Source organism: Eubalaena glacialis, chromosome 17, assembly GCF_028564815.1.
Source record: "Eubalaena glacialis isolate mEubGla1 chromosome 17, mEubGla1.1.hap2.+ XY, whole genome shotgun sequence".
In the NCBI taxonomy this organism is placed as follows: Eukaryota; Metazoa; Chordata; class Mammalia; order Artiodactyla; family Balaenidae; genus Eubalaena; species Eubalaena glacialis.
The window spans coordinates 28,326,446-28,349,728 of record NC_083732.1 but is presented as its reverse complement, the minus strand read 5'-3'; the positions used below and the strand labels follow the sequence as shown (position 1 = coordinate 28,349,728).

General features: G+C 34.9%; 1 protein-coding gene across 6 annotated transcripts in view; it reads right to left on the bottom strand.

Moving 5' to 3' along the window:
* RALYL (RALY RNA binding protein like) overlaps nt 1-23,283 on the bottom strand; it is an 867,550-nt gene that overhangs the window by 496,411 nt on the left and 347,856 nt on the right. The window contains exon 1 of one of the 6 annotated variants that reach the window (XM_061172231.1): nt 22,486-22,541. The exons of the other annotated variants lie outside the window; for them this stretch is intronic. The gene's annotated coding sequence lies outside the window, so the exon portion shown is untranslated. Of the gene's footprint in view, nt 1-22,485; nt 22,542-23,283 lie in introns of those variants that run through there. 6 annotated transcript variants of the gene reach the window in all.

The following is a 23,283-nucleotide window of genomic DNA, read 5'->3' as shown; positions in this document are numbered from 1 at the left end:
AGGACATTCCACCCAAAAACAACAGAATACACATTTTTCTCAAGTGCTCATGGAACATTCTCCAGGATAGATCATATCTTGGGTCACAAATCAAGCCTTGGTAAATTTAAAAAAATTGAAATCGTATCAAGTATCTTTTCCGACCACAACGCTATGAGACTAGATATCAATTACAGGAAAAGATCTGTAAAAAATACAAACACATGGAGGCTACACAATACACTACTTAATAACGAAGTGATCACTGAAGAAATCAAAGGGGAAATCAAAAAATACCTAGAAACAAATGACAATGGAGACACGACGATCCAAAACCTATGGGATGCAGCAAAAGCAGTTCTAAGAGGGAAGTTTATAGCAATACAAGCCTACATCAAGAAACAGGAAACAGCTCGAATAAACAACCTAACCTTGCACCTAAAGCAATTAGAGAAAGAAGAACAAAAAAACCCCAAAGCTAGCAGAAGGAAAGAAATCATAAAGATCAGATCAGAAATAAATGAAAAAGAAATGAAGGAAACAATAGCAAAAATCAATGAAACTAAAAGCTGGTTCTTTGAGAAGATAAACCAAATTGATAAACCATTAGCCAGACTCATCAAGAGAAAAAAGGAGAAGACTCAAATTAATAGAATTAGAAATGAAAAAGGAGAAGTAACCACTGACACTGCAGAAATACAAACGATCATAAGAGATTACTACAAGCAACTCTATGCTAATAAAATGGACAACCTGGAAGAAATGGACAGATTCTTAGAAATGCACAACCTGCCGAGACTGAACCAGGAAGAAATAGAAAATATGAACAGACCAATCACAAGCACTGAAATTGAAACTGTGATTAAAAATCTTCCAACACACAAAAGCCCAGGACCAGATGGCTTCACAGGCGAATTCTATCAAACATTTAGAGAAGAGCTAACACCTATCCTTCTCAAACTCTTCCAAAATATTGCAGAGGGAGGAACACTCCCCAACTCATTCTACGAGGCCACCATCACCCTGATACCAAAACCAGGCAAAGATGTCACAAAGAAAGAAAACTACAGGCCAATATCACTGATGAACATAGATGCAAAAATCCTCAACAAAATACTAGCAAACAGAATCCAACAGCACATTAAAAGGATCATACACCATGATCAAGTGGGGTTTATTCCAGGAATGCAAGGATTCTTCAATATACGCAAATCAATCAACGTGATACATCATATTAACAAATTGAAGGAGAAAAACCATATGATCATCTCAATAGATGCAGAGAAAGCTTTCGACAAAATTCAACACCCATTTATGATAAAAGTCCTGCAGAAAGTAGGCATAGAGGGAACTTTCCTCAACATAATAAAGGCCGTATATGACAAACCCACAGCCAACATTGTCCTCAATGGTGAAAAACTGAAACCATTTCCACTAAGATCAGGAACAAGACAAGGTTGCCCACTCTCACCACTATTATTCAACATAGTTTTGGAAGTGTTAGCCACAGCAATCAGAGACGAAAAAGAAATAAAAGGAATCCAAATCGGAAAAGAAGAAGTAAAGCTGTCACTGTTTGCAGATGACATGATACTATACATAGAGAATCCAAAAGATGCTACCAGAAAACTACTAGAGCTAATCAATGAATTTGGTAAAGTAGCAGGATACAAAATTAATGCACAGAAATCTCTTGCATTCCTGTATACTAATGATGAAAAATCTGAAAGTGAAATTAAGAAAACACTCCCGTTTACCATTGCAACAAAAAGAATAAAATACCTAGGAATAAACCTACCTAAGGAGACAAAAGACCTGTATGCAGAAAATTATAGGACACTGATGAAAGAAATTAAAGATGATACAAATAGATGGAGAAATATACCATGTTCTTGGATTGGAAGAATAAACATTGTGAAAATGACTCTGCTACCCAAAGCAATCTACAGATTCAATGCAATCCCTATCAAACTACCACAGGCATTTTTCACAGAACTAGAACAAAAAATTTCACAATTTGTATGGAAACACAAAAGACCCCGAATAGCCAAAGCAATCTTGAGAACGAAAAATGGAGCTGGAGGAATCAGACTCCCTGACTTCAGACTATATTACAAAGCTACAGTAATCAAGACAGTTTGGTACTGGCGCAAAAACAGAAATATAGATCAATGGAACAGGATAAAAGCCCAGAGATAAGCCCACGCACATATGGTCACCTTATCTTTGATAAAGGAGGCAAGCATATACAGTGGAGAAAAGACAGCCTCTTCAATAAGTGGTGCTGGGAAAATTGGACAGGTACATGTAAAAGTATGAAATTAGAACACTCCCTAACACCATACACAAAAATAAGCTCAAAATGGATTAAAGACCTAAGTGTAAGGCCAGACACTATCAAACTCTTAGAGGAAAACATAGGCAGAACACTGTATGACATAAGTCACAGCAAGATCCTTTTTGACCCAGGTCCTAGAGAAATGGAAATAAAAACACAAATAAACAAATGGGACCTAATGAAACTTAAAAGCTTTTGCACAGCAAAGGAAACCATAAACAAGACCAAAAGACAACCCTCAGAATGGGAGAAAATATTTGCAAATGAAGCAACGGACAAAGGATTAATCTCCAAGATTTACAAGCAGCTCATGCAGCTCAATAACAAAAAAACAAACAACCCAATCCAAAAATGGGCAGAAGACCTAAATAGACATTTCTCCAAAGAAGAGATACAGATTGCCAACAGACACATGAAAGAATGCTCAACATCATTAATCATCAGAGAAATGCAAATCAAAACTACAATGAGGTATCATCTCACACCGGTCAGAATGGCCATCATCAAAAAATCTAGAAACAATAAATGCTGGAGAGGGTGTGGAGAAAAGGGAACACTCTTGCACTGTTGGTGGGAATGTAAATTGATACAGCCACTATGGAGAACAGTATGGAGGTTCCTTAAAAAACTAAAAATAGAACTACCATATGACCCAGCAATCCCACTACTGGGCATATACCCTGAGAAAACCATAATTCAGAAAGAGTCATGTACCAAAATATTCATTGCAGCTCTGTTTACAATAGCCAGGACATGGAAGCAACCTAGGTGTCCATCATCGGATGAATGGATAAAGAAGATGTGGCACATATATACAATGGAATATTACTCAGCCATAAAAAGAAATGAAATGGAGGTGTTTGTAATAAGGTGGATGGAGTTAGAGTCTGTCATACAGAGTGAAGTAAGTCAGAAAGAGAAAAACAAATACAGTATGCTAACACATATATATGGAATCTAAGGGAAAAAAAAAAAAAGAGGTCATGAAGAACCTAGTGGCAAGATGGGAATAAAGACACAGACCTACTAGAGAATGGACTTGAGGATATGGGGAGGGGGAGGGGTGAGATGTGACAGGGTGAGAGAGTGTCATGGACATATATACACTACCATATGTAAAATAGATAACTAGTGGGAAGCAGCCGCATAGCACAGGGAGATCAGCTTGGTGCTTTGTGACCACCTAGAGGGGTGGGATAGGGAGGGTGGGAGGGAGGGAGATGCAAGAGGGAAGAGATATGGCAACATATGTATATGTGTAACTGATTCACTTTGTTGTAAAGCAGAAGCTAGCACACCATTGTAAAGCAATTATACTTCAATAAAGATGTTTAAAATAAATAAATAAATAAATAAATAAATACAGCATATCTGTTGCAATCTCTAGGGTAATTATATAGACGTGTATATAATTTACATACTAATATAATTGAAAATATAAAATAATAAAAGAAAAATTAATCTAAAAGGAAAAGAAAAAATTTAACATGAAACACATGACCAAACAAATAAATAGCAGACTTGTAGATATAAATTCAAATATATCAGTAATTAAATGTGAATAGATTATTACAATTAAAAGACAAGGCTTCAAGACTATTTTTGAACAGATTATATTTTGCTTACAAGCATACATTAAATATTAAGACAGAATCACTGAAATTAAAATAGATGAAAAATGATATACCATGCAAACATTAATCAAAAGAAGTGAGTTCAGCTGTATTGAGATTAGACATTTTTTCTTTAAGACAAAAATAATTGCTAAAGCTAGAGATACATCATACAATAAAAGGATGAATCCATTAGAAAGATATAATAATTTCAAGTTTTATTTACCAAATATTATTGCTTCAAATATATAAAGCAAGAATTAAAATAACTCAAAAGATAAACACATGAATCAATAATCATAATTCATCTCTCTTAATAATTGATAGAAAAAGACAAAAATCAATAATGATACAGCAAATCAGAGAGATTCAGCTAGTGATTTTTGCTTTTTTGACACATAAAGAAGGCTGCACAGAACAACAGCAGAATACATGTGAACACTTATGAAAGAACACTTATGAAAACTGATGATACGCAGAGCTATGAAAAAGGTCTCCTTGAATTCTAATTTATTCTCTGGTTACAGTGAAATTGAGCTAAAAACAATTTTAAAAATTATAAATTCAATAAAAAACTTTCTAAATAATCCAGTAGATCAAAGAAGAAATCTCAATGTGAATTACAAAATATTTATCAACTATTGATTCTGAAATTATGATGTATTAGGACTTGTGGGATAAAGCTAAAGCTCTGCTCAGAGAGAATTATAAGACGAAATGCATTTTTTAAAAACATGAGAAGCTGAAAGTGAATTATCTAGGTCTTCATTCATGAAATATAAAAAGAGTAGCAAACTAAACCAAACAGAATGGAAGAAAACAAATAATAGGATTATAGAATAACGAAACAAAAACAAATGTGCAATAGAGAACATACAGTAAGCCATAATTTGGTTATTGGAATGAATGATTAAAGTGATTTAAAAAAGAAAGTTAAGGAAAAACTTACCAATATTAGGATTAGAAAATAGAAAGACATCACTTGAAGATCCTAATGACTATAAAATATGAGAATACCATGAAGAGATTTATGCCAATACATTTGAAAATGTATATCAAATTAGCACATCCCTTGGAAAAAAGTCTCTCTCCAAAACTGGCAAAAGAAAAATTTTAAAAATCTGAATAGTCCTATGCCTATTAAAGTAATTTAATCTGCATTAAAAATGCTTCCACAAAATATTCCCACCCCAAAACACATAATTGGTAAACTCTCCAAATATATATAAAGAAATAATACCAATCATGTACAAACTCTTCCAGAGAACAGGAATAAAAGGAGCACATCTTAGTTCATTTTATGAAGACAGAATCTCCTCAACAGCAAAACTAGTAAGGACATAACAGGAAAAAAAAAAAAAAAATGCAGGCCAATCTCTAAATCTCTATCATGAACATAAAGGTTTAAAAAGAAAGATACTATTTTATTATAATGTTACATTGATTCCATGAGTGTGAAATTGATTCAACATCCAAATATCAATTGTAGCTCTTCATATCAACAGAATAAAGGAGAAAAATCAAGTATTTATTGCTATATAGGAAAACATTGAATACAATTTAATGAAAACAAATAGCTAAATAGAAATATAAGGAGAACTTTCTTAATTTGATAAGGAATTTCTACAAAAATAAAATTCTATGGTAAATGATAATTGCAAAATATTGACAGCTTTCTCATGTAATAAGAAAAACATTTGCTACAACTACTACCCTTGCATATTTTTTCTGGAGATAATAGCCAATATAATAATGCAAGGAAAGAAATAAACATTGGGAGATAAGAAATAAAACTACTGAGAAGTTGGGATCAAGATGGTGGAGTAGGAAGTTCCTGAGTTCACCTCGTTTCATGGGTACCACAAAATTACAACTACTTACACAGCAACTATTACTGAGAATAACCTGAAGACTAGCAGAAACGATTTTGCACAACTAAAAATATAAAGGAGGAGCCACAGTGAGACAGCTAACAGAAGTTTTGATGTAGTATAATTAGGACCCACATCCCTGGCACAGCAACCAATAAGCAGGAAGCACATCACAACATAGAAGGTCCTCCATGAGATGCAAGGGGTTTGAGCCTCATATTCAGCTCCCCAGCTGGGGGTCCTGCACTGGGAAGACAAGCTCCCAAAACATCAAGCATTGAAAACCATCAAGGCTTACATTTAGGACAACCAGAGAGCTGTAGGAATCTACCTCCACTCTTTATTTATTTATTTTTTTTAATTTTTACTGGAGTAGAGTTGATTTACAATATTGTGTTAGCTTCAGGTGTACAGCAAAGTGAATCAGTTATACATATACATATATCCACATTTTTTGTTTGTTTGTTTAGATTCTGTTCCCATATAGGTCATTACAGAGTACTGAGTAGAGTTCCCTGTGCTATACAGCAGGTTCTTATTAGTTATCTATTTTATAAATAGTAGTGTGCATATGTCAATCCCAATCTCCCAATTTATCCCTCCACTATCCCATGTTAACCATAAGTTTGTTTTCTACATCCGTAACTCTACTTCTGTTTTGTAAATAAGTTCATTTGAACCCTATTTTTTTAGATTCACATATAAGCAATATCATATGTATTTCTCTTTCTGTGTCCGACTTACTTCACTCATTATGACAATCTCTAGGTCCATCCGCAAATGGCATTATTTTGTTCTTTTTTATGGCTGAGTAATATTCCATTTTATATATGTACCACATCTTCTTTATCCATTCGTCTGTCGAAGGACATTTAGGCTGCTTCTATGTCCTGACTATTGTAAATAGTGCTGCAATGAACATTAGGGTGCATGTATCTTTTCAAATTATGGTTTTCTCCAGGTATATGCCCAGGAGTGGGATTGCTTGGTCATACTGTAGTTCTATTTTTAGTTTTATAAGGAACCTCCATACTGTTCTCCATAGTGGCTGTATCAATTTACATTCCCATCAATAGTGTAGGAAGGTTCCCTTTGGTATCACTCACACCAGTCAGAATGGCCATCATCAAAAAAATCTAAAAACAATAAATGCTGCAAACTCCACTCTTGAGAGGCATGCACAAAAGTTCACATGCTCAGAGTCCCAGCACAGATGCACTTAGTTTAAAAAAAAACCTGGGTCAGATCCATTTACTGATCTTAGAAAACCTCCCAGAGAGACAGGAAGAAGTTAGTATTCTCTTCAGGAGCAAAGGCTCTGGTGCCAGCCATTTTCGCTATCTTGTTGTACAGTCCTGACACCAGTGTGGCAGGAGACATTTTGGAATTCTCTCTCTAGCCTATTAGCTCTGGGGGACTGCCCTGCCAACCAGTGCCTGCAGCATTCACACAACACCAGGCTTTGCAGTCTGTCGCACAGGGGTACCACACCTACACCAGTGGGCCTACAACAGTTGCATGCAGCTGGGCTTCTTAGTCAGCCATGCTGAGGTCCCAAGAGGCCTGACCCACCCACCAGTATGCCCACAAATACCATATAAGGCAGAGCTTCAAAGCCAACTGGGCCAAATACCTCACTTTCCTACCAGCATTCCAGCAACAGTTGACTACATCACAACAGAAGGCAGCATGCACCCCATGCAGGGGACACCCCTGGAGCATCTGGGTCTGGTGGTCAAAGCAAAGCATGCTGCTGGGCCCAATAAGACATCTCCTACATAAGGCCACTTCTCCAAGATGGGGCAATATAATGGGCATACCTAATATATAGAAAGAATTAGGCAAAATAAGAAGACAAAGGTGTATATTATAAATAAAAGAACAAGAAAAATACTCAGAAAAACAACTATATAAAAGAGATAAGCAACCTCCTGAAAAAAAGTTCAAAGTAATGATCGTAAATATGCTCAAAGAACTAGAAGAAGAATGGATGGACACAGTGAGAACATTAATAGGAAGTTAAGAAAATATAACAAAGAACCGATTAGAGCTAAAGAATACAGTAACTGAAATGAAAAATATACTAGAGGGAACCAATGGTGGATTAGATGATACAGAAGAATAGACCAGTGATCTGGAAGACAGACTAGTGGAAACCACACAAGCCCAGGCTGGAGGTGGGGGTGGGGGAGAAGAATTAAAGAAAGTGAAGATAGTTTAAGGAACCTCTGGGACAACATCAAGCATACTAACATTCATATTACAGGGGTACCAAAAGAAGAAGCGAGAGGGAAAGGGGCATAGAATTTATATGAAGAAATAATAGCTGAAAACTTCCCTAACCTGAGGAAGGAAACAGAAATACAGGTCCAGGAAGGACAGAGAGTCCCAAACAAGATGCAGCACAAGAGGTTCACACCAAGACACATTATAATTAAAATGGCTAAAAGTAAAGACAGAGAATCTTAAAAGCAGCAAGAGAAAAGCAACTAGTTATATACAACAGAACTCCCATAAGGATATCAGCAGACTTTTAAGCAGAAACTTCACAGGCAAGAAGGGAGTTATATGATATATTAAAAGTGCTAAAAGAAATAAAACAAAACAAAACAAGAATAATCTACATGGCAAAATTATTATTCAGAATTGAAGGAGGAAAAAAAAAAGAACTGAAGGAGAGATAGAGAACTTTACAGACAAGCAAAAGCTAAAAGAGTTTGTCACCTCTAAACTGGCCTTACAAGGAATATTAAAGTTACTCCTTTAAGCAGAAAAGAAAAGGCCACAACTAGAAATAAAAATGGATGAAAGAAAAAAATCTCACTGGTAAAGGCAAAGATATAATGAAGTTAGTGGGTCTACAACATATAAAGCTAGTAATAAGGTTAAAAGACAAAAGTAGTAAAATTGTCTACATCTAAAATGAATAGTTAAGGGATACACAAAATAAAAAGACGTAAAATATAAAACATTGGGGGAAATGTAAAAATTTAGGGCTTTTATATGCATTTAACCTTAAGAGATCATCAAGTTAAAATAGACAGCTGCATATGTAAATCATTATATATGAACCTCAAAGTAACAATGACTAAAAACATATAATAGATACACAAAAAATACAGAGAAAGAAATCCAAACATAACACTAAAGATAGTTATTAAATCATACAGGAAGTGAGCAAAAGAAGAAGAAAGGAACAGAGAAGAACTACAAAAACAACAGAACAATTAACAAAACGGCAATAAGTATATACCTACCAAAAGTTACTTTAAATGTAACTAGAAAAGAGGCTCAAATCAAAAGACATAGGGTGGCTGCTTGAATACAAAAAAGCAAGGCCCATGTATAAGCTGTATACAAGTGACTCAGTTGAGCTCTAAAGACACTCACAGACTGAAAGCGAAGTGATGGAAAAAGATATTCCATGCAAATGGAAACAAAAAGAAAGCTGAAGTAGCAATACTTGTATCAGACAAATTAGACTTTAAAACAAAGACTGTAACAAGAGATAAAGAAGAACATTACATAATGATTAAGGGATCAATCCAATAAGAAAACACAAAACGAGGTAGCCTCATCCACCAGAGGGCAGACAGCAGAAGCAAGAAGAACTACAATCCTGCAGCATGTGGAACAAAAACCACATTCACAGAAAGATAGACAAAATGAAAAGGCAGAGGGCTATGTACCAGATGAAGGAACAAAATAAAACCCCAGAAAAACAACTAAATGAAGTGGAGATAGGCAACCTTCCAGAAAAAGAATTCAGAATAATGATAGTGAAGATGATACAGGACTTCGGAAAAAGAATGGAGGCAAAGATAGAGAAGATGCAAGAAATGTTTAACAAAGACTAGAAGAATTAAAGAACAAACAAACAGAGATGAACAATACAATAACTGAAATGAAAACTACACTAGAAGGAATCAATAGCAGAATAACTGAGGCAGAAGAACGGATAAGTGACCTGGAAGACAGAATGGTGGAATTCACTGCTGCAGAACAGACTAAAGAAAAAAGAATGAAAAGAAATGAAGACAGCCTAAGAGACCTCTGGGACAACATTCAAAACAACAACATTCGCATTATAGGGGTCCCAGAAGGAGAAGAGAGAAAGGACCAGAGAAAATATTTGAAGAGATTATAGTCAAAAACTTCCCTAACATGGGAAAGGAAATAGCTACCTAAGTCCAGGAAGTGCAGAGAGTCCCATACAGGATAAACCCAAGGAGAAACACACCAAGACACATAGTAATCAAATTGGCAAAAATTAAAGACAAAGAAAAATTATTGAATGAAGCAAGGGAAAAATGACAAATAACATACAAGGGAACTCCCATAAGGTTAACAGCTGATTTCTCAGCAGAAACTCTACAAGCCAGAAGGGAGTGGCATGATATACTTAAAGTGATGAAAGGGAAGAACCTAAACCAAGATTACTCTAGCTGGCAAGGATCTCATTCAGATTTGATGGAGAAATCAAAAGCTTTGCAGACAAGCAAAAGCTAAGAGAAATCAGCACAACCAAACCAGTGCTACAAAAAATTGTTAAAGGAACTTCTCTAAGTGGGAAACACAAGAGAAGAAAAGACCTACAAAAACAAACCCAAACCAATTAAGAAAATGGTCATAGGAACACACAAATCAATAATTACCTTAACGTGAAGGGACTAAATGCTTCAAACAAAAGACACAGGCTTGCTGAATAGATACAAAAACAAGACCCATCTATATGCTGTCTGCAAGAGACCCACTTCAGACCGAGAGACACATACAGACTGAAAGTGAGGGGATGGAAAAAGATATTCCATGCAAATGGAAATCAAAAGAAAGCTGGAGTAGCAATACTCATATCAGATAAAATAGACTTTAAAATAAAGAATGTTACAAGAGACAAGGAAGGACACTACATAATGATCAAGGGATCAATCCAAGAAGAAGATATAACAATTATAAATATATATGCACCCAACATAGGAGCACCTCAATACATAAGGCAACTGCTAACAACTATAAAAGAGGAAATCGACAGTAACACAATAATAGTGGGGGACTTTAACACCTCACTTTCACCAATGGACAGATCATCCAAAATGAAAATAAATAAGGGAACAGAAGCTTTAAATGACACAACAGACCAGATAGATTTAATTGATATTTATAGGACATTCCATCCAAAAAGAGCAGATTACGCTTTCTTCTCAAGTGTGCACGGAATATTCTCTAGGATAGATCACATCTTGGGTCACAAATCAAGCCACAGTAAATTTAAGAAAATTGAAATCATATCAAGCATCTTTTCTGACCACTAAGCTATGAGATTAGAAATGAATTACAGGGAAAAAAACATAAAAAACACAAACACGTGGAGGTTAAACAATACTTTATTAAATAACCGAGAGATCACTGAAGAAATCAAAGAGGAAATCAAAAAACACCTGGAGACAAATGACAATGAAAACACGATAATCCAAAACCTATGGGACATAGCAAAAGCAGTTCTAAGAGGGAAGTTTATAGCTATACAAGCCTACTTCAAGAGACAAGAACAATCTCAAATAAACAATCTAACCTTACACCTAAAGGAACTACTGAAAGAAGAAAAAATAAAATCCAAAGTTAGCAGAAGGAAAGAAATCACAAAGATCAGAGCAGAAATAAATGAAATAGAAACAAAGAAAACAATAGCAAAGATCAATAAAACTAAAAGCTGGTTCTTTGAGAAGATAAACAATAAATGATAATCCATTAGCCAGACTCATCAAGAAAAGAGGGAGAGGACTCAAATCAAAATTAGAAATGAAAAAGGAGAAGTTAAAACAGACACCACAGAAATACAAAGCATCTTAAAAGACTACAAGAAACAACTTTATGCCAATAAAATGGACAACCTGGAAGAAATGGACAAATTCTTAGAAAGGTATAACCTTCCAAGACTGAACCAGGAAGAAATAGAAAATATGAACAGACTAATCACAAGTAATGAAATTGAAACTGTTATTAAAACTCTACCAACCAACAAAAGTCCAGGAGCAGATGGCTTCACAGGTGAATTCTATCAAACATTTAGAGAAGAGTTAACACCCATTCTTCTCAAACTCTTCCAAAAAATTGCAGAGGAAGGAACACTCCCAAACTCATTCTATGAGGCTACCATCACCCTGATACCAAAACCAGACAAAGGTACTACAAAAAAAGAAAATTAAAGACCAATATCACTGATGAATATAGATACAAAAATCCTCAACAAGATACTAGCAAACAGAATCCAACAACACATTAGAAGGATCATACACCATGGTCAAGTGGGATTTATCCCATGGATGCAAGGATTCTTCACTATATGTAAATCAATCAATGTGATAAACCATATTAAGAAATTGAAGAATAAAAACCATATGATCATCTCAATAGATGCAGAAAAAGCTTTTGACAAAATTCAACACCCACTTATAATAAAAACTCTCCAGAAAATGGGCATAGAGGGAACCTACCTCAACATAATAAAGGCCATATACGACAAACACACAGCAAACATCATTCTCAGTGGTGAAAAACTGAAACCATTTCCTGCAAGATCAGGAACAGGACAAGGATGTCCACTCTCATCACTATTATTCAACATAGTTTTGGAAGTCCTAGCCACGTCAATCAGAGAAGAAAAAGAAATAAAAGGAATACAAATTGGAAAAGAAGAAGTAAAACTGTCACTCTTTGCAGATGACATGATACTATACATAGAGAATCCAAAAATGCCACCAGAAAACTAATCAAAGCCACCAGAGCTAATCAATGAATTTGGTAAAGTTGCAGGATACAAAATTAATGCACAGAAATCTCTTGCATTCCTATACACTAATGATGAAAAATCTGAAAGAGAAATTAAGGAAACACTCCCATTTACCATTGCAAGAAAAAGAATAAAATACCTAGGAATAAACCTACCTAGGGAGACAAAAGACCTATATGCAGAAAACTATAAGACACTGATGAAAAAAATTAAAGATGATACCAACAGATGGGGAGATATACCATGTTCTTGGATTGTTAGAATCAATATTGTGACAATGGCTATACTACCCAAAGCAATCTACAGATTCAAAGCAATCCCTATCAAATTACCAATGGCATTTTTTACGGAACTAAAACAAAAAATCTTAAAATTTGTATGGAGACACAAAAGACCCCAAATAGCCAAAGCAGTCTTGAGGGAAAAAAACGGAGCTGGGCAAATCAGACTATACTACAAAGCTACAGTAATCAAGACAATATGGTACTGGCACAAAAACAGAAACATAGATCAAGGGAACAAGATAGAAAGCCCAGAGATAAACACACATACCTATGGTCAACTAATCTATGACAAAGGAGGCAAAGATATACAATGGAGAAAAGACAGTGTTTTTAATAAGTGGTGCTGAGAAAACTGGACAGCTACATGGAAAAGAATGAAATTAGAACACTCCCTAACACCATACACAAAAATAAACTCAAAATGGATTAGAGACCTAAATATAAGACCAGACACTATCAAGCTCTTAGAGTAAAACATAGGCAGAACACTTTTTGACATAAATCACAGCAAGATCTTTTTTGATCCACCTCCTAGAGTAATGGAAATAAAAATAAAAATAAACAAATGGGACCTAATGAAACTTCAAAGCTTTTGCACAGCAAAGGAAACCATAAACAAGATGAAAAGACAGCCCTCAGAATGGGGGAAAATATTTGCAAATGAACCAATGGACAAAGGATTAATCTCCAAAATATATAAACAGCTCATGCAGCTCAATATTAAAAAAACAAACAACCTAATCCAAAAATGGGCAGAAGACCTAAATAGACATTTCTCCAAAGAAAACATAAAGATGGCCAAGAAGCACATGAAAAGCTGCTCAACATCACCAATTAATAGAGAAATGCAAATGAAAACTACAATGAGGTATCACCTCACACCAGTTAGAATGGGCATCATCAGAAAATCCAAACAACAAATGCTGGAGAGGGTGTGGAGAAAAGGGAACCCTCTTTCACTGTTGGTGGGAATGTAAATTGATACAGCCACTATGGAGAATAGTATGGAAGTTCCTTAAAAAACTAAAAATAGAATTATCATATGATTCAGCAATTAAAAAAAAAAGAAAACACAACACTTGCAAATATATATGCACCCAACATGAGAGTACCTAATACATAAAGCCAATATTAACAAACATAAAGGAGAAATTAAAAGAATTACAATAGTAGTAGGGGATTTTAACACCCTGATTACATCAATTGATAGATCATCCAGATAGAAAATCAATATGGAAACATTGGCCTTAAACAAAACATTAGATCAAACGAACTTAATATATATATATAGAACATTCTATCCAAAAAGAGCAGAATAAATATTCTGTTCAAATTCACATGGAACATTCTCCAAGAAAGATCACATGCTAGGCTACAAAATAAGTCTCAATAAATTTGACAAGACTAAAATCATATTAAGTATCTTTTATGACCACAAGGTAATAAGTGAATTCAGAAGATATGTGAGTATATCAATAAATATGCCAGTAATGAACAATTAGGAAACAAAATGTCCAAAATGATGCCATTTACAGTAGTATCAGTATCATTTACAGTATAATAGCCATAGCACAAATTTAACTATATACACAAATTGATACTAAATAAAATTCTATGTCTAATTACATACAAAATATATTCTATATTATATATAAATATTTACATATTTGTTCTATGTCCAAAAGTGACATTTCAGGGCAGTGAGGAAAGAATAGATCTTTCAAAAATGGAATTAATTGGATATTCATATGAGGATAAGTGAATTTGTTCACTAACAGGTAACATAAAAAATTTCAACTCCAGCTGTATTAAAATATAAATGTAAATAATAAAATTCAAAAATCCCCTTAGAAGGAAACCTGGAGGATGTATCCATGACAAATGAGTAAGCAGTTATTCAACAGGACAAAAAGTGCACAAACCATAAGGGACATGAGGACTTCTTGGGGACTTACAGCCCATGCTCTGCTCACATATGAGGAAACCAGAGCCCAGACAGGATACATTCTTGAATAGGCTCAACACCTCCAGGAAGCTCAAAATCAAAGATCAGGACTCCAGTTTTCTGAATTAAGTTTTAGAAGGTTTTGAGAACCATTAAACAATAGGACTTAATAAGATGCCTAGCCTTTTACTTTCCTTTGCTTTTTATAGCACTTTATATGTCCCAGGTGGTGTTTTAAGCATTTTGCATATATTGAAGCATTTAATCTTCAAAACAACTCAGTAAGGTGGGTTCTCTTATGATTATCTCTATTTTACAGACAACACCAAGGGAACAACACCAAGATCTTTAGTAACTTGCCGCAAATTACCCAACTGGTATGTGGAAAGCTAGGATTCTAACATAGGAAGCCTGAGTCCAGAGCCTGTACTCTTAACCACCATATTTCACAAACACTCCAAGGTATAATTTCAATTTCTGTTTTGGTTTCAATTCATTTAAGTTCAGAACTGCAGTATCTATAATTTTTTTCAAGGATTAATATTCTAATTTTTGCCACCTACTGTTTCTGAGCTATTTAAATTCAAATCTACATTTCCCAAAAGATCTTCTCCAGTCTTACAATACTTCGTCCCTTTAAAAAAATTCCTGTAACACTTAATGTTGGCATGACAATATGTTTTATCTTACATTTTCCACCTTCTATTGCATGTGATTTAATACCAGTGTATGTCACTCCACAATTGCCCCAATAAACTTACAATACTTTTCCTTTTGTGGTACTTGATCTACATTATTTCATGCTTTATTTTATATTTGCTGTCTTCAGTTGCATATTATTTTATGTATACATATTTTACTACATGATTAAAATATTTCCTAAGGGCAGTCCTCTATTTTATTGTATTATTTTACATTATAATTTACTCGATGTTATTTTAATTTTATTTTATTTTGGTGTGGCATTGTGTTTCTACTCCCTTCCAGAGCTTAATATGTGTTGTCAAGCATCTAACACAATTATACAAATACTGTTGAAAGAATAAATGTTCTTATCAGTAAGGCATTTTGAAGTTAATTCACCTGTGATTTTCAGACATTTTACTAACAAGACTAAAGGATAACTTGAGACATTGTATTTTATCTATCATTGTGTCCAGCTTTGTTCTAGGGAAGAAGTTAGAACAAGTTAGAGCTAATAAGGTCCTTCTCACTGTTGCTCAGGAGTTTCCAGTGATAGTCTTAGTGAAAAATTGCTCATAAACAGTATCTATGACTGCTTTCACTAATTTAGGTTCAGTGATTGAGTCAAATAAACAATTTTAGAGACAGAAAGAAAATACCTCAGGCTTTCTATCATATATGGGGGCATGTATCTCCCTGGCTGACGAACATTAGTTCTTTAATTCACCATATCTTGGAATTTTGCTAATTAGCATTTGTTTAGAGCACATAAAGTAGCCCTGTTTAATTACTGAAAACCTGAAAAGTGTTTTGTGCTCTGCAGTCCAGAGTGTTGTTTTCAATACTTATTATCTGAGAACAGTGGATTACGAGGATGAAGATGGAAGGAGGAAGAAGAGGACAAAGACTTCTCAAGCAATTACCAAATATGTATAGTTTGGACAGTAGAATGAAGAATAATCTACAGTAATTTTGAAAAATATTAAAAGGAAGTTTCAAGGCTTTTGTTTTCATGAAAACATGCTCTCTATAACATTTAGTACAGTATAAGATTTCCTTATTTGTAAAATGGGGTTAATGAAATTAATTATTTAGCATCCATGAAGGATGTTGAAAAGTTATTTTTTTAAATGTAACGAAGTGAATCTTGAACTTCTTTGAGAAGTTTGATGAGTGAAAATAACATATAGCTGAAAATGTTCTTACTAAAATCTACTATTTTTGAATGGTAACATATTTCTCTCAACTACAGAAAAGATGAAATAAAAATGACTTATACTGAATACCATCCAATAAGTAATTCTTTATGCCTTCACTCATGTGTACCGTTCAAGAGCTTTCACAGCCTTTTGAATAGATATTTGAAAACAAATATAATGGCCATCTAAATATAACATTTTGCAACTGGTAACCACTTTGTATATCTGGATAATATAAAATTTGCTGGAAAATTGGTTGTTTCAACTATAGGGATGTGTTGGACATTTCTTTAGTGGACAAAAAAGCTGGAATGGCAAATAGTTCCAAAGGAAAAAAAAATCAAAGATTTACTAATTCAATTTTCATATTCTCACTGCAGCTAACGTTTAAATTAACTGAAGGATTAGCTTATGAGTCATATCCTGGGAATTGAAAACTTTGTCAAACTATCAAGTTGAGAAAGTATGATGATAATATGTTCTTTAGACACTGAGGCAGGCAAAAGCTACTTTTTTTTTTTTATCAATACAAATTGTAATCATTTTATATAATGATGCCTTGCTAAAAATGTTCTCTATTACTGGCAGCATTCTTTGGAAGTTTTCTACAAGATTTTCATGACTTAGAAGCCCCTACAAGGGTTGTATACTTCTCAAGGGGTTCTGCACTTCGCAAGGGGTTCTGCAATAGACTACAATGTCCGAAATGATCAACCGTACTCATCATTTCAGCCCAGGCTCTCTGTCAGTCTGTCCTTACTGGATGTTCAGACATTGCATCTAACTTGTACATGAAGGCATATGCAGGAGAATAACTCTTACCAAAATGGAGTAGGACAGACACAATGGGAGAACTAATGTATTTGCTAGAGAAAACATCAACTAGGGATGCTGCAATTCTTAATTTCTTTGTTTTAACAAGCTTTTACTGGTACCGTTGAATAAAATATATTTGAACATCACTAAAGCATCTGAGTAGTCTCAGAACTCAGTATTTTTCACTGAACATTTTTATAATTCTTGTTCTTCATAATTTCTAGTGGTGATCTGAAATGTTTGAATGGAAGGATTTAATGAAAAAAAATCACATCTCTTAAAGGAATTATATTAAAGATGTGTAGAGAAAAAGAACTTTAAAAACTGTTTAAATAGGTAAATGTATAAACATGTCAACTGTATAGATGTTTAATTTGTTTCTGGTGTTTGTGTTTTTAAGGATTAAAAAACAACTGGTGATACAAGTGGTAAGCTATGACCATAAACACATTATAATAATTGCTCTGAAATGCACATACCGAGTTTTGTTTTCTGGACAACTGGAAAAGATCTATCCATATTATAAATTATGAGTTACTGTCAAAATAATGCAAGGCATTGTTTTCATATAGTTTATCTTGTTTAAAACTATTGTAAGATTTCTAAATTAATGGAGCTTGTTTTGTTATGATTACTCTAAAGTAGTGCTTCTTAACCAGTGGTGGTTTTACCCCTCAGAGGACTTTTGGTAATATCTGGACACATTTTCAGTTGTCACTACTAGGAGTGGGTGTCACTGGTGTCTAGTAGGTAGAAGTCAGGGTTGCTGCTAAACATCCCACAATGCATAGAACAAGCCCTCAAAACAAACACCTAAAATTTAAATACTGCCAAGGTTAGGAAACACTGCTCTAAAGAGAGGAAGTGCTATATACAGTCCACCAGAAATTGCAAAATACAGGCACCATGTTACTTAATGACAGATAATTAAATTAGGAGAACAAAGAATAAAAAATAAAATATTCAGTAAATAGCTTGTAACAATTGCACTAAATCTGAGTGTAATTTTCATTTCCAGTGGACCTCACCCTACTTGATGTCCTGGCTGGAATAGAACATTAATAATTCTTTTACACATGAGTGAAGAAGTGAATGAATATTTCAACATTACAAGGAAATCAATGTGCATATTAAATAATATATTATATAACTAAAGCATAACAGCAACTTAAATGATAGTTAACAAATATAAGGTATTCTTTTGAAGCCAATTTCATTAGACTGAATACAATCTCATAAGTATTTCTACTCACTTAGATTCATCAGTATATCATGCAAGACCCTGCACAGCCTGGTGTCAATCTTATCTCTCTCCACTCTTCTCTATGAGACCATTCTTCATCCACAGGGCTTTATTCACTTCTGCCTGAATTAGGACTCCAAGTATAATGCTTCATCCACCTAGAATGACCTTTCCATATCCGCCCATCCTTATAACACTAATTTGAAATCTCTCCTCTTCTAGAGTTATCTCCCATCACACTTGTAATCACCTGAATTAATTTCTTATTCTCAGCAATCACTGACTCTACTATTATGGACTGCCTATACCATCTATTCAAAATCTGCTCAGAATTGTGCAGCCAAAAAAAAAAAAAAAAATACAGAGGATTTCTCATAGCACTAGAATGATTTCAGAGGCTAAAATCACCGTGTGTAAATTTTTATCACAAGGTTTGGACCATATAAAAGCAATGTTCTAAGCACTTCACAAACATGTGAGTTCTGCATTGTACACTGAACTAAACACTACTATTTCCATTTTACAGGTTAGGAAATGGATTCTGAGTGAATAACTTCTTCAAGTTACTTTACCACTGTGGCAAAGAATCATCTGCCCACAAAAGATATACTGGTTATGGGTGGGAATGGCTGCCTAGTCCCATTTGCATCTAGGTGTGGTCAATGAAACGTAAGCATTAGGATGAGGACTACTTCCAGGCTTGAAATGCAAAACTTCCAGAGCACAATCCTCCCTCTTTTTTCACCAGTCTGCTGGTTTGACTTCTTTCTGGGTTCCACGGTAGCGTTGGGGCTCAGGAGAGGCCACCCCAAAATATGCCACTTTGGCATATTGATTCTTTTGAATTACAGTTATTAATACTTGAGAAACAGCCAATGCAGGAAGGGCACACTAACCCTCTTTTGTCCCCCTGAAAGCAAGAAATAAATCTCCTATGGGAAAGGTACCCTTCCTGTTCCAGGAGTTAAAGAGACATCCTTATCACCAGAAATAGGGAATTTGAGGCCTAGAAGCCTGTATAAACAAACTTTGTTACTTCTTTACTAATTTACTACCCCAAGGACAAACCCCTTTGTCTTGTCAATTCTTTACAAATTTATTGTTTCATTGTCTATAAGATATAAAAGCTGCTTGCTTTGGTCACATTTTTTAGCTTTATATTTCTATAAGGTCCTGTATGTACAAATTAAATTTTTCTCCTGTTAATCTGTCTTATGTTAATTTAATAATTATATCAGCCAAAGAACCTTGAAGAGAAGAAAGGAAATGTTCACCTCCCCTATAGTAGCCACTCACTGAAAGATGTCAGAACATCCCACAGCCTGGTCCCTGGATGAAAGAGGGGCAGAGCTTCCATCCTTACCCATCTCCTCCCTAGGACACTGATTGTATTTTATGTGAGAAAGAAATAAATTTCTATTATGTTAACTATTGAAATGTCAGGGTTTATCTGATACTGAGGCTGGTATACTTTAAGTTAAATATTATACAATAGTTGTCTTATGAGAAAGATCAAGTAAGTTGACAATTCTACTTTAAGTAAAAATGCAATAGATAATAAAGACCATTCATTCAAGTTGTCTGGTTTAAGCCTGACATCACAGAATAATCATTAATAGCATCCCTTCTCACTCTCAGAAGTATCCTGGTTTGGATGATAAGATGTACAGTCACGTTACTAATATACTGATATGAAAAAAAATTGCTGGTGAGAATAAATATTGAAAATAATTAAGATGAGATTACATGAGCTTGATATCCTGCACAAGCATCTGTCTGCTATAAGGCAAGTTTATTTCTCAGAGCTTCAGTTCTTACCCAGCAGCATAGGCATCAAAAAAGATAATCTGTGCTTGAAAAGCTTAGACAATGATGAAGTACTGTGCAAATATCTAGCCATTAATAAGAGGAAACTATGAAAGGGTGCCATTTTAAGGAATGTAAAGGAAGTATTCAATGAATAAAACCTTTCTTTAAACCCATATATCATTTACTATAACCTTTGAATAAAATATGTATATGTTAACATTTGATGCTTATTAAAGACAGGATTATATTTAGAAAAATTAAATCAGGCCTATTTTTTTTAATATCTTTATTGGAGTATAATTGCTTTACAATGTTGTGTTAGTCTCTGCTGTATAACAAAGTGAATCAGCTATATGTATACATATATCCCCATATCTCCTCCCTCTTTCCTCTCCCTCCCACCCTCCCTATCCCACCCCGTAGGTGGTCACAAAGCACCGAGCTGATCTCCCTGTGCTATGCAGCTGCTTCCCACTAGTTATCTATTTTAAATTTGGCAGTATATTTAAGTCCATGCCACTCTCTCACTTTGTCCCAGCTTACCCTTCCCTTGTCCTCCTGTGTCCTCAAGTCCATTCTCTACGTCTGCATCTTTATTCCTGTCCTGCCCCTAGGTTCATCAGAGTCAATCTTTTTTTTTTTTAGATTCCATATATATGTGTTAGCATACGGTATTTGTTTTTCCCTTTCTGACTTACTTCACTCTGTATGATAGACTCTAGGTCCATCCACCTCATTACAAATAACTCAATTTCGTTTCTTTTTATGGCTGAGTAATATTCCATTGTATATATGTGCCACATCTTCTTCATCCATTCATCTGTTGATGGACACTTAGGTTGCTTCCATGTCCTGGCTATTGTAAATAGAGCTGCAATGAACATTGTGGTATATGACTCTTTTTGAATTATGGTTTTCTCAGTGTATATGCCCAGTAGTGGGATTGCTGGGTCGTATGGTAGTTCTATTTTTAGTTTTTTAAGGAACCTCCATACTGTTCTCCATAGTGGCTGTATCAATTTACATTCCCACCAACAGTGCAAGAGGGTTCCATTTTCTCCACACCCTCTCCAGCATTTATTGTTTGTAGATTTTTTGATGATGGCCATTCTGACCAGTGTGAGGTGATACCACATCAAGACAGTATGGTACTGGCACAAAAAGAGAAATATAGATCAATGGAACAGGATAGAAAGCCCAGAGATAAACCCACACACATATGGTCATCTTATCTTTGATAAAGGAGGCAAGAATATACAATGGAGAAAAGACAGCCTCTTCAATAAGTGGTGCTGGGAAAACTAGACAGCTACATGTAAAAGAATGAAATTAGAACACTCCCTAACACCATACACAAAAATAAACTCAAAATGGATTAAAGACCAAAATGTAAGGCCAGACACGATAAAACACTTAGAGGAAAACATAGGCACAACACTCTATAACATAAATCACAGCAAGATCCTTTTGACCCACCTCCTAGAGAAATGGAAATAAAAACAAAAATAAACAAATGGGACCTAATGAAACTTAAAAGCTTTTGCACAGCAAAGGAAACCATAAACAAGACAAAAAGACACCCCTCAAAATGGGAGAAAATATTTACAAATGAAGCAACTGACAAAGGATTAATCTCCAAAATATAGAAGCAGCTCATGCAGCTCAATATCAAAAAAACAATAATAGGCAGAAGACCTAAACAGACATTTCTCCAAAGAAGATATACAGATTGCCAACAAACACATGAAGGGATGCTCATCATTACTAATCATTAGAGAAATCAGGCCTATTGAATAACTACTTCTCAGGTTTCTGACTTTTGAGAGACTGAATCCCCTTGCAAGGAGACCACACTAACTTCCCTTTACAGCAACCCCATTGGAATTACTTGCTTCCCGGGGAACTTGCAACCACCTCTTCTTCTTCTTTCTCCTCCTTCTCTTCCTCCTCCTTCTCCTTTTTTCTTTCTCTCTTCATCTTCTTGTGTTACACTTTGAAATGGGGATAAAAGGCCCTTTAGTGAAATCCATCCATTCCTCTAAACATCCAACCATTCACCCAGCACATACTTACTGAGCATTTGCCATGGAAGTGTCAGCACACTTCAAGGTGCCAAGAAGATTAATATAAACATATATAGTCATTGTTCTCCAGGAACTTAGCCTATGGGGAGAAGGAAAAGATACCTATCACAAAACAGTAAATATAAAAATATAATTGAAGGGAAGGTATGTGCTAGAAAGGGATACCAGTAGGTTTGAGGTATCAAAGTAGGTTTCCTTAAAGTAATGACATTTGACCTGAGATCTGAAGGATGAACAGTCAACTGAAGGGAGTTAAGAAGTGGGGAAGTGAGGTGAGATGGTGGGAAGCTTGGCAAGGATATTCCACACACTCACACAGCCTGTGCAAAGGTCCTGATGAGGGAAAGATGACTTGTTCAAAGAACTGATATAAGTCAATTTAGATGGAGCACCAAGAAAGGCTCAGAGGATGATGCTGTAAGTCTGCAAATGAGCAGAAAAAAAAAATCACATAGAAAGTTGTAGGCCACAGCAAGGGTTTCACTCTCTTTTTTGAGAACAATGAAAAATCATGCATAGTTTTTATCAAAGGGTGATATGGTTAAATTTGTATTTTGAAAAGATCACTCTGGATGCAAAATGGTAGCTGAGAATAAAAACACTTTTGAAATCCATTACTCCTAGGACA